The 13166-nt window shown below is 45.2% G+C and overlaps 1 protein-coding gene across 1 annotated transcript in view; it reads left to right on the forward strand.

The window, feature by feature from the left end:
* Window positions 1-11964: 11964 nt before the first annotated feature.
* Window positions 11965-13166, forward strand: part of LOC141047279 (uncharacterized) — a 44579-nt gene continuing 43377 nt past the window's right edge. Inside the window, exons 1-2 of the mRNA XM_073542307.1 lie at window positions 11965-12122; window positions 12375-12447. The gene's annotated coding sequence lies outside the window, so the exon portion shown is untranslated. The remainder of the gene's footprint in view (window positions 12123-12374; window positions 12448-13166) is intronic.

The raw sequence follows: 13166 nt of genomic DNA on the forward strand, positions 1-13166 counted from the left end.
TCTGTTATGGTGACTGTCGGTGGCGCTCTGTTATGGTGACTGTCGGTTGTGCTCTGTTATGATGACTGTCGGTGGCGCTCTGTTATGGTGACTGTCGGTGGTGCTCTGTTATGGTGACTGTCGGTGGAGCTCTGTTATGGTGACTGTCAGTTGTGCTCTGTTATGATGACTGTCGGTGGCGCTGTTATGGTGACTGTCGGTGGTGCTCTGTTATGATGACTGTCGGTGGCGCTCTGTTATGATGACTGTCGGTGGCGCTCTGTTATGGTGACTGTCGGTGGTGCTCTGTTATGATGATTGTAAAATAATGCATATCCTGTAAAATACTCAGGACTAGTTACCAGATAAAAATATAGTGGTTTATTTGGATTCTTCCATCAAAGAAAGGTTATTACAGAAAAACAGGTGAATAAAAATAAGTGAAAGAGAGATTGTCCATTGTTCATAGCAAAGCAGCATGTATTCTTCTTCTCTCCGAGATCCTGAATAGCAAATGGCTGCTGTCTCTCAGTTCGGCTTCTCACATCGCCGTCAAGTAATATACCAGCTGTTATGTCATGTCATGGCCCAGAACAGATGACATCTTCGTGTCTGTCTTTCATGATGGTGAGGGAAGAAGAGCGACCTCTACAGTTAGCCATGAATTATATACGTCTCCTAAAGCACGTGGTCTCTACATATATGGAGCTGTCTTTCTACCATGAGCCAAGCTTAAAAATAGCCTATGTCGTGTAAGCTAAAGCAATGTACAGAACTGAGTCTTATAAGAAATTAACGGATTATTAATATTTAACAATTCCCCCTTTTGAGGGAGACAGACATTAATTGGAACCCTCAAAATATAACAAGATCTTCTTTCTTCTTTTCTTCTTCTTTGACAAAATAATTTAATATCAATAATAATAATAATAATATCAGATTACCGTTATAAGTACTCAATGACATAATTGATGTGAATTCATGTTATGGTAAGCCGAGAACAATATTCATATAAAATATGTATAATTATACTTCCCTAAGTCTAAATTGCAGCATCTCAGGTCCAGTCATCATCATCTGATGTCATCTGGTCTTCATTTTGATGTCTTCTGTCTTCTTCTTGGTTCTTTTAAAAACACAGTTTTTCTCTAGCATATAGATATTGTAGAAATTGTGTTGTGTATCAAATCAAAGTCCATAAATTCAAATGTTAATACGAAAACAAAGTCTATACAGCTTTAATATCTGTGTAGTGTCACCTTTATAAACCTGGGCTTACATTGGCTCGCCTTGGATATTCTGGAATCCTCCATCGGTACTGGTCTTTGAACAGGTGTGATGTCTTTGGTCAGCAAAGCAAGGGTTAAAATGACTCTTCCTTGCTAAACATAGCACCATAACCAGTCCTTGTCCTAATGCACAGGACATATGTCAGGGTTGTAGCTTCCTGACAATTACCTTATTGTTCACCAGCTTTACATCGAAGCTTTACAGGTGATTGAAAACTTCTGGAACTTGATAAGAACGTGATAACACAGTTCACATCAGCATCGTAGGATCATCGTCCTCTGGTTGTCAGGTTAGACACTTTAATTGTGACTGTCAGTGGTGGATACTGCACTTGTAATTAACACAGTTCATTTCTCAGAAGTCATAGCTTTGTTACCTTCTGGGACTTCTGGATAGCGACATTCTTCTTCTTGCAACTGATAAGAATCAATTTTAATATGAAAAGTCTTTATTAACGTAATTTCAGTATCTTGCTTGAAGTCTTCATTCCCTAGTCTATACCAAATCTGGTAATTTTCCTATCCTATAATATCACAGCGTACCATAGCAATCAGTAATATCCATATAATTATTATCAGAATTTGTACTGTATATGGATTTCAATATTTGAAATAATAAACCAATAATAAGTGATAATACATTATTATCCGTATTTTTCATGTGATAGAACATTTTTTATGTCATAGGTGTAATTACCTTTTTCAACCCATAGGTGTCACTGTGTTTTATGTAACCAGTGTTATCATCTTTATTAATAAGGAATATATTTATTATACTAATAATATGTAGGAATGTAAAGCCATGAACCAAAATAAGAATATATGAGTGAGCGAATGAATGAATAAAAGAATTGTTGCATATAACTCAGAAGTGAAACATTTCCTTAGTAATAGAACCATATAATTGCTATATTTAATGAAGCAATATTCTCAGTAGATATTACTTTACTAAATATTGGTGAAAGAATTAAAAATAATGAAAAATAAGAATAAAAATAAGAATAAGGCCTTTATGTTGATGCAGAGTAGTTATGTCTTCAGTAACATACACCCTTAATATTTCCATGATCTGGATTATTTCATAATTGTCATAAACTTGTGTTACCAAAATATTCAAATTATGCAACTTTGCATGTAATTCCTCTTAGTGTAAAGAAATGACTCTTTATAATACTTGTTATTATACCCAATACTTATACCATTGTACCTTATTAATATTTTTTCCTATTAAAATGTGTGAAGAAGAGGTATTAATCAAATGTGATGATGTAGTCAGGATAAAAAACATATTTTCCCCCTTAATACCAAAAAATATTGTTTCATGAAATAATTCATTTATCAAAACCAAAATTAAAAATAATTAATTTATAAATTGTGTAAATATTATACTTGCTTATACCATTATTTGTCTGAAGATGTGTAACCATTAAAATTAATTTGAATATCATAAAATTATCCTTTGGAAAAATTAATTTGCATAAACCATTTTGATGTGCGATTGCACTTTGCACTTATCCACAATTAACTAAATCAAGAAATAATAATTACTATAGAAATATAGAAATATATGTTGTATAGATAATATTTCATTATGTATCTTAATATTCTAATAATTTAACTGATCTGCATATTTCTCCTAAAGATAAAAGCTTTTGGGTTTTTTTTTTCTCATTCAGAATCCTGAGGCCTCATACAAACGTATCACATTACTCGCTCAGCAGCTGCTCATACACTCAGTCACTGTCACTCAGACTGTGTCACATATTAAGTTTAAACCAAAAACCTCACATACGAAGGTGTGATGAATACACGTATTTTAACCCAAATTATCCTAATTATCAATGCATTGTAAACTATTTCAATTTAGTCTCTTAATATTTCTTTGAATATTCCCCAAATACACATGACATAAATATATGTATATGTATAGCTATACTTGACATTTAGGCCTGGAAAAAAAAATTCCATTGCTTTGCAAAAGTTGAGACCCCCTTTAAATTCTTTTCCTAAGGAACAGGGACATAGTATACTGGTCTGGTATACTTATTATTAGAACAAGGTACAAATTCCATATGCTGTGGTAGTCATTCAAGCCATGCGGAAAAGGCATACACCCAGAACACATTTAAAAATGCAATTAGTTATTTCCTTTTAAGGGTTAGATATATGAAATCATGCAATTATTGCAACTTCCTGTGTAAATAAAGGCATAAATCCTTATAAGAGAATTTTTCCCGATTAAGTCCTGCTTTGAAATGAAAATTCTAAGGAAACATAAAAGAGAAGGTTAATATCATATTCATATTCTAAATATTATTACTGATGTAGATTTTAATTTTCATTAAAAAATACAGTTCTACTATTTCTACTTCTACAAACACTCTATATATACTGTATGAATATGTATATACAAACTATAGAACTACAGGATTATACTCTATAAAATAATTACATATAACTCACTAATTGTATAACACTGTTACACAAAATATATATATAATTACTTTTTCTAGCCAATTCCTAAACCCATACTTATTTCTCTGCAAAAAATATCCTGAAAGGTTCTTGCCATTTTGAAGCTGATAGATTCTTGGAGCAGAGTATTCAGTTTACAGGCCATGATGTCTCTCACCACCTGTTTCTGTCTGTCAAATTCGGCCATCTTGGTTACAGAAAGAAAATCAGAACTCATCATTTTTCTTAATTCAATTTGTGTCTTTTCGGTGATTCTTTGCATCATTCCATATGGCTTATAACAAACATGTGATTTCCTTTGTTCTTCATATATTTGCTTTTGGGGAAAACTCATTTTAGAAGGCTTTGCTAATACAGGCTTCTGATAAGATTTTACTCTGCCTGTCTTTACAAAATTAGCACAATGTACTTTCCTCTCACGATTCTCGTGTTTTCTGGCAAAATCAAGGGATTGCGCACATTCAAACAAAGAATCTTTTTGTGACGCAATAACACGAGATGCAGGATTTAGAAACCAAAATTTGCTTACAAAACTCCTTATGAGGGACGGTGTTTTGACATTCTCACTCAGCATTCTATACAAACGTTCATATATGGACATGAACGTAAAAATACATTCCTTCCGACCAATCCTTAATTTTTGAAGAATATCAATATCTGGATGATTTTCATTTGATGAACAAAAAATGAGAATTTTTAATCTGTCTTTATCAGTTAAATTCTCATGTGTTTCACCAGATAACTTTAAAGATAACCTCCTGGAAAAGTTTACAGGGATCCACATTTTGAATAACTGATTCTTCTCCTCGTTCGATAAATCAAATTTGTCAACACAACTTTCAAAAACCTCAGAGTTTCTACAAACATGCATTTTGCTGTCATATGCAGGAATTATTTGGCATATTTTTATCAAATTCTTCCTCACGCTACTTCGGATTTGGGCCTGTGAGTCTTCTATTTTTAGTGGTACGTCTTTCCCTTGTACGTCCTCTACGTCAGTTCTGAAGTCTCCTCCTACTTCTCCATCTTGTTCCACGTCTGCAAGGTCACCTTCAATGGCTGCTACAGACACTTGATTACAGTCAATCTCCCTAACTTTACAGCCAATCTCGAGAACATCACAACAATCATTTTTGGATTTCTCTCACACAGATCTATGAAATATATCTACCATCTGTAGAATATTTTTTAATCTCTCTCTTTCTCTATTGAAAAACTTAGAATCTAACCTTTGATTCTCGAGTTCACACTCGGCATATAAACTTAACCATAAAACTTCTGAATTAGAATTGTCTACAGACTTAAATTTCAATTTACTCTGCTTAGCAAGACAATTAATGACATCCATTTTATCTTACCTTGAAATGTCTCAGCTTGTTCCTTTGATGGACAACGCTGGGTTCCTGTTGTCTTCACACGTCTGGCTTACGTCTGGTACTTTTGGCACTTGTAGTACTTCTCAATCTATCTGGTAATTCTTACTTCTAGGTTCTGTATGATTCTTGTAAGTAGTGGAATTCCCGATAACTTGCACATATGATTTGACGTTAGCAAAGTCCAATCCCCCTTTTGGGCAAGTGGAGGGAAATTCGCAAAAAAGTACAAAAATGCAGATCTGGCTGGCTCTCCAATGTAAAATAATGCATATCCTGTAAAATACTCAGGACTAGTTACCAGATAAAAATATAGTGGTTTATTTGGATTCTTCCATCAAAGAAAGGTTATTACAGAAAAACAGGTGAATAAAAATAAGTGAAAGAGAGATTGTCCATTGTTCATAGCAAAGCAGCATGTATTCTTCTTCTCTCCGAGATCCTGAATAGCAAATGGCTGCTGTCTCTCAGTTCGGCTTCTCACATCGCCGTCAAGTAATATACCAGCTGTTATGTCATGTCATGGCCCAGAACAGATGACATCTTCGTGTCTGTCTTTCATGATGGTGAGGGAAGAGCGACCTCTACAGTTAGCCATGAATTATATACGTCTCCTAAAGCACGTGGTCTCTACATATATGGAGCTGTCTTTCTACCATGAGCCAAGCTTAAAAATAGCCTATGTCGTGTAAGCTAAAGCAATGTACAGAACTGAGTCTTATAAGAAATTAACGGATTATTAATATTTAACAATGATTGTCGGTGGCGCTCTGTTATGGTGACTGTCGGTGGCGCTCTGTTATGGTGACTGTCGGTGGCGCTCTGTTATGGTGACTGTTGGTGGCGCTCTGTTATGGTGACTGTCGGTGGCGCTCTGTTATGGTGACTGTCGGTTGTGTTCTGTTATGGTGACTGTCGGTGGAGCTCTGTTATGGTGACTGTCGGTGGCGCTCTGTTATGATGACTGTCGGTGGCGCTCTGTTATGGTGACTGTCGGTGGCGCTGTTATGATGACTGTCGGTGGCGCTCTGTTATGATGACCGTCGGTGGCGCTCTGTTATGGTGACTGTCGGTGGCGCTCTGTTATGACTGTCGGTGGCGCTCTGTTATGGTGACTGTCGGTGGCGCTCTGTTATGGTGACTGTCGGAGGCGCTCTGTTATGACTGTCGGTGGCGCTCTGTTATGGTGACTGTCGGTGGAGCTCTGTTATGGTGACTGTCGGTGACGCTCTGTTATGACTGTCAGTGGCGCTTTGTTATGATGACTGTCGGTGGCGCTCTGTTATGGTGACTGTCGGTGGCGCTCTGTTATGATGACTGTCAGTGGCGCATTGTTATGGTGACTGTCGGTTGTGCTCTGTTATGATGACTGTCAGTGGCGCTTTGTTATGGTGACTGTCAGTGGCGCTCTGTTATGATGACTGTCGGTGGCGCTTTGTTATGGTGACTGTCGGTTGCGCTCTGTTATGGTGACTGTCGGTTGCGCTCTGTTATGGTGACTGTCGGTTGTGCTCTTTTATGATGACTGTCGGTGGCGCTCTGTTATGGTGACTGTCAGTGGCGCTTTGTTATGGTGACTGTCGGTTGTGCTCTGTTATGATGACTGTCAGTGGCGCTTTGTTATGGTGACTGTCGGTTGTGCTCTGTTATGATGACTGTCAGTGGCGCTTTGTTATGGTGACTGTCGGTGGCGCTCTGTTATGATGACTGTCGGTGGCGCTTTGTTATGGTGACTGTCGGTTGCGCTCTGTTATGGTGACTGTCGGTTGCGCTCTGTTATGGTGACTGTCGGTTGTGCTCTTTTATGATGACTGTCGGTGGCGCTCTGTTATGGTGACTGTCAGTGGCGCTTTGTTATGGTGACTGTCGGTTGTGCTCTGTTATGATGACTGTCAGTGGCGCTTTGTTATGGTGACTGTCGGTGGCGCTCTGTTATGACTGTCAGTGGCGCTTTGTTATGGTGACTGTCGGTGGAGCTCTGTTATGATGACTGTCGGTGGCGCTCTGTTATGGTGACTGTCGGTGGTGCTCTGTTATGGTGACTGTCGGTGGTGCTTTGTTATGGTGACTGTCGGTGGAGCTCTGTTATGGTGACTGTCGGTGGAGCTCTGTTATGGTGACTGTCAGTTGTGCTCTGTTATGATGACTGTCGGTGGCGCTCTGTTATGGTGACTGTCGGTGGCGCTCTGTTATGGTGACTGTCGGTTGCGTTCTGTTATGGTGACTGTCGGTGGAGCTCTGTTATGGTGACTGTCGGTGGCGCTCTGTTATGGTGACTGTCGGTGGCGCTCTGTTATGATGACTGTCGGTGGCGCTCTGTTATGATGACTGTCGGTGGCGCTCTGTTATGGTGACTGTCGGTGGCGCTCTGTTATGACTGTCGGTGGCGCTCTGTTATGGTGACTGTCGGTGGCGCTCTGTTATGGTGACTGTCGGAGGCGCTCTGTTATGACTGTCGGTGGCGCTCTGTTATGGTGACTGTCGGTGGAGCTCTGTTATGGTGACTGTCGGTGACGCTCTGTTATGACTGTCAGTGGCACTTTGTTATGATGACTGTCGGTGGCGCTCTGTTATGGTGACTGTCGGTGGCGCTCTGTTATGACTGTCAGTGGCGCTTTGTTATGGTGACTGTCGGTTGTGCTCTGTTATGATGACTGTCAGTGGCGCTTTGTTATGGTGACTGTCGGTGGCGCTCTGTAATGATGACTGTCGGTGGCGCTTTGTTATGGTGACTGTCGGTTGCGCTCTGTTATGGTGACTGTCGGTGGCGCTCTGTTATGGTGACTGTCGGAGGCGCTCTGTTATGACTGTCGGTGGCGCTCTGTTATGGTGACTGTCGGTGGAGCTCTGTTATGGTGACTGTCGGTGATGCTCTGTTATGACTGTCAGTGGCGCTTTGTTATGATGACTGTCGGTGACGCTGTTATGGTGACTGTCGGTGGCGCTCTGTTATGATGACTGTCAGTGGCGCTTTGTTATGGTGACTGTCGGTTGTGCTCTGTTATGATGACTGTCAGTGGCGCTTTGTTATGGTGACTGTCGGTGGCGCTCTGTTATGATGACTGTCGGTGGCGCTTTGTTATGGTGACTGTCGGTTGCGCTGTTATGGTGACTGTCGGTTGTGCTCTTTTATGATGACTGTCGGTGGCGCTCTGTTATGGTGACTGTCGGTGGAGCTCTGTTATGGTGACTGTCAGTTGTGCTCTGTTATGATGACTGTCGGTGGCGCTCTGTTATGGTGACTGTCGGTGGAGCTCTGTTATGGTGACTGTCAGTTGTGCCCTGTTATGATGACTGTCGGTGGCGCTCTGTTATGGTGACTGTCGGTGGCGCTCTGTTATGGTGACTGTCGGTGGCGCTCTGTTATGATGACTGTCGGTGGCGCTGTTATGGTGACTGTCGGTGGCGCTCTGTTATGACTGTCGGTGGCGCTCTGTTATGGTGACTGTCGGTGGAGCTCTGTTATGGTGACTGTCAGTTGTGCTCTGTTATGATGACTGTCGGTGGCGCTCTGTTATGGTGACTGTCGGTGGAGCTCTGTTATGGTGACTGTCAGTTGTGCCCTGTTATGATGACTGTCGGTGGCGCTCTGTTATGGTGACTGTCGGTGGCGCTCTGTTATGGTGACTGTCGGTGGCGCTCTGTTATGATGACTGTCGGTGGCGCTGTTATGGTGACTGTCGGTGGCGCTCTGTTATGACTGTCGGTGGCGCTCTGTTATGGTGACTGTCGGTGGAGCTGTTATGGTGACTGTCAGTTGTGCTCTGTTATGATGACTGTCGGTGGCGCTCTGTTATGGTGACTGTCGGTGGAGCTCTGTTATGGTGACTGTCAGTTGTGCCCTGTTATGATGACTGTCGGTGGCGCTCTGTTATGGTGACTGTCGGTGGCGCTCTGTTATGATGACTGTCGGTGGCGCTGTTATGGTGACTGTCGGTGGCGCTCTGTTATGACTGTCGGTGGCGCTCTGTTATGGTGACTGTCGGTGGCGCTCTGTTATGGTGACTGTCGGTGGCGCTCTGTTATGGTGACTGTCAGAGGCGCTCTGTTATGACTGTCGGTGGCGCTCTGTTATGGTGACTGTCGGTGGCGCTGTTATGGTGACTGTCGGAGGCGCTCTGTTATGACTGTCGGTGGCGCTCTGTTATGGTGACTGTCGGTGGTGCTCTGTTATGGTGACTGTCAGTTGTGCTCTGTTATGATGACTGTCGGTGGCGCTCTGTTATGGTGACTGTCGGTGGTGCTCTGTTATGGTGACTGTCGGTGGTGCTTTGTTATGGTGACTGTCGGTGGAGCTCTGTTATGGTGACTGTCGGTGGAGCTCTGTTATGGTGACTGTCAGTTGTGCTCTATGATGACTGTCGGTGGCGCTCTGTTATGGTGACTGTCGGTGGAGCTCTGTTATGGTGACTGTCAGTTGTGCCCTGTTATGATGACTGTCGGTGGCGCTCTGTTATGGTGACTGTCGGTGGAGCTCTGTTATGGTGACTGTCAGTTGTGCTCTGTTATGATGACTGTCGGTGGCGCTCTGTTATGGTGACTGTCGGTGGAGCTCTGTTATGGTGACTGTCGGTGGCGCTCTGTTATGGTGACTGTCGGTGGCGCTCTGTTATGGTGACTGTCAGTGGCGCTCTGTTATGACTGTCGGTGGCGCTCTGTTATGGTGACTGTCGGTGGCGCTCTGTTATGGTGACTGTCGGTGGCGCTCTGTTATGGTGACTGTCGGTGGCGCTCTGTTATGATGACTGTCGGTTGTGCTCTGTTATGGTGACTGTCAGAGGCGCTCTGTTATGACTGTCGGTGGCGCTCTGTTATGGTGACTGTCGGTGGTGCTCTGTTATGGTGACTGTCGGTGGAGCTCTGTTATGGTGACTGTCAGTTGTGCTCTGTTATGATGACTGTCGGTGACGCTCTGTTATGGTGACTGTCGGTGGCGCTCTGTTATGGTGACTGTCGGTGGCGCTCTGTTATGGTGACTGTCGGAGGCGCTCTGTTATGACTGTCGGTGGCGTTCTGTTATGGTGACTGTCGGTGGCGCTCTGTTATGGTGACTGTCGGTGGCGCTCTGTTATGGTGACTGTCAGTTGTGCTCTATGATGACTGTCGGTGGCGCTCTGTTATGGTGACTGTCGGTGGAGCTCTGTTATGGTGACTGTCAGTTGTGCCGTTATGATGACTGTCGGTGGCGCTCTGTTATGGTGACTGTCGGTGGAGCTCTGTTATGGTGACTGTCAGTTGTGCTCTGTTATGATGACTGTCGGTGGCGCTCTGTTATGGTGACTGTCGGTGGAGCTCTGTTATGGTGACTGTCGGTGGCGCTCTGTTATGGTGACTGTCGGTGGCGCTCTGTTATGGTGACTGTCAGTGGCGCTCTGTTATGACTGTCGGTGGCGCTCTGTTATGGTGACTGTCGGTGGCGCTCTGTTATGGTGACTGTCGGTGGCGCTCTGTTATGGTGACTGTCGGTGGCGCTCTGTTATGATGACTGTCGGTTGTGCTCTGTTATGGTGACTGTCGGTGGCGCTCTGTTATGACTGTCGGTGGCGCTCTGTTATGGTGACTGTCGGTGGTGCTCTGTTATGGTGACTGTCGGTGGAGCTCTGTTATGGTGACTGTCAGTTGTGCTCTGTTATGATGACTGTCGGTGGCGCTCTGTTATGATGACTGTCGGTGGCGCTCTGTTATGGTGACTGTCGGTGGCGCTCTGTTATGGTGACTGTCGGTTGTGTTCTGTTATGGTGACTGTCGGTGGAGCTCTGTTATGGTGACTGTCGGTTGTGTTCTGTTATGATGACTGTCGGTGACGCTCTGTTATGATGACTGTCGGTGACGCTCTGTTATGGTGACTGTCGGTGGCGCTCTGTTATGGTGACTGTCGGTGGCGCTCTGTTATGGTGACTGTCGGAGGCGCTCTGTTATGACTGTCGGTGGCGTTCTGTTATGGTGACTGTCGGTGGCGCTCTGTTATGGTGACTGTCGGTGGAGCTCTGTTATGGTGACTGTCAGAGGCGCTCTGTTATGACTGTCGGTGGCGCTCTGTTATGGTGACTGTCGGTGGAGCTCTGTTATGACTGTCAGTGGCGCTCTGTTATGGTGACTGTCAGTGGCGCTCTGTTATGGTGACTGTCGGTGGAGCTCTGTTATGGTGACTGTCGGTGGAGCTCTGTTATGATGACTGTCGGTGGCGCTCTGTTATGGTGACTGTCGGTGGCGCTTTGTTATGGTGACTGTCGGTGGCGCTCTGTTATGGTGACTGTCGGTGGCGCTTTGTTATGGTGACTGTCGGTGGAGCTCTGTTATGATGACTGTCGGTGGCGCTCTGTTATGGTGACTGTCGGTGGCGCTCTGTTATGGTGACTGTCGGTGGAGCTCTGTTATGATGACTGTCGGTGGCGCTCTGTTATGGTGACTGTCGGTTGCGCCGTCTGACCAGTGATGGCGCAGACCTCACCGGTCATTTGGGAAGGGGTTAATGGTGCAGTCATCACCGCGCCATTAACCCCTTCCCGTCTGACCGGTGGTCTGCGCCATTAACCCCTTCCCGTCTGACTTGCAATGTCTGCACCATTAACCCCTTCCTGTCTGACCGGTGATGTCTGCACCATTGACCCCTTCCTGTCTGGCCAGTGATGTCTGCGCCATTAACCTCTTACTGTCTGACCGGTGATGTCTGCACCATTATAACCCGGAGAAATTCCACAAAAAAAAGGAATTATAAAGCCGGAAGAGGAGACTGGAATGGAGTCTGTATGAGAAGCTCCGGGAGTCACCTCCGATCTACTGTCCTCAGTGCTGAGCACTCTACAGCGGAGCGGCTGAGATGAGGAGCTCAGGGAATCACCATCTCCTCCGACCCAGACACAGCTGCTTCCTGCCATCGGGCGGCAGAGGACAGAGGCCCCGCCCCTTCCGGTGACGTCATCTCCTCCCAGGCCCCTCCGGCCGGCAGCTCCTCTCTCCCCTGTGGCTTCTTCCTCGTGTCCCGGTTGCGGCTCTGCAGGTGGAGGTCTGTACCGAGTCCTTCTCATCCTCTATGGGGTTATTTCTCCCTCCTCCTATATCGCCTCCATACTCCGCAGCGCTGTACACACAGTGTTATCACACTCACTATAGGCCTTATTCACACCTGGGACTCCTGGCTGTGTCTGTGCACTGGCTGCGTTTTCCTCCAGACAGTAATGTCCTCCCCTTTGTCCCGGCCACTGTAATAATTCTCCCTTCTTCTCCCACATGATAATATTCACCTATTCACCTGCAGGCAGGGCCGCCATCAGGGCATTACTGCCCTCACTGCAGAAGAGGAGCTGCACCTGCTGGGGATCGCTTCTGAGGTATGAAAAACAATTTTTTTTCTTTGTAAAATGAAATAAATGGGGGGAGGGAGTGCTGCACATGATGTAGGGGTGCTGCACATGACGGAAGGGGGTGCTGCACATGACGGAAGGGGGTGCTGCACATGATGGAGGGGGTGCTGCACATGATGGAGGGGGTGCTGCACATGATGGAGGGGGTGCTGCACATGATGGAGGGGGTGCTGCACATGATGGAGGGGGTGCTGCACATGATGTAGGGGTGCTGCACATGACGGAAGGGGGTGCTGCACATGACGGAAGGGGGTGCTGCACATGATGGAGGGGGTGCTGCACATGATGGAGGCGGTGCTGCACATGATGGAGGGGGTGCTGCACATGATGGAGGGGATGCTGCACATGATGGAGGCGGTGCTGCACATGATGGAAGGGGTGCTGCACATGATGGAAGGGGGTGCTGCAAATGATGGAAGGGGGTGCTGCACATGATGGAAGGGGGTGCTGCACATGATGGAGGGGGTGCTGCACATGATGGGAGGGGGTGCTGCACATGATGGAAGGGGGTGCTGCACATGATGGGAGGGGGTGCTGCACATGATGGAAGGGGGTGCTGCACATGATGGAAGGGGGTGCTGCACATGATGGAAGGGGGTGCTGCACATGATGGAAGGGGGTGCTGCACATGATGGAAGGGGGTGCTGCACATGATGGAAGGGGGTGCTGCACATGATGGAAGGGGG

Source organism: Dendrobates tinctorius, unplaced genomic scaffold (assembly GCF_039654945.1).
Source record: "Dendrobates tinctorius isolate UK_male_01 unplaced genomic scaffold, ASM3965494v1 ptg000126l, whole genome shotgun sequence".
NCBI lineage: Eukaryota > Metazoa > Chordata > Amphibia > Anura > Dendrobatidae > Dendrobates > Dendrobates tinctorius.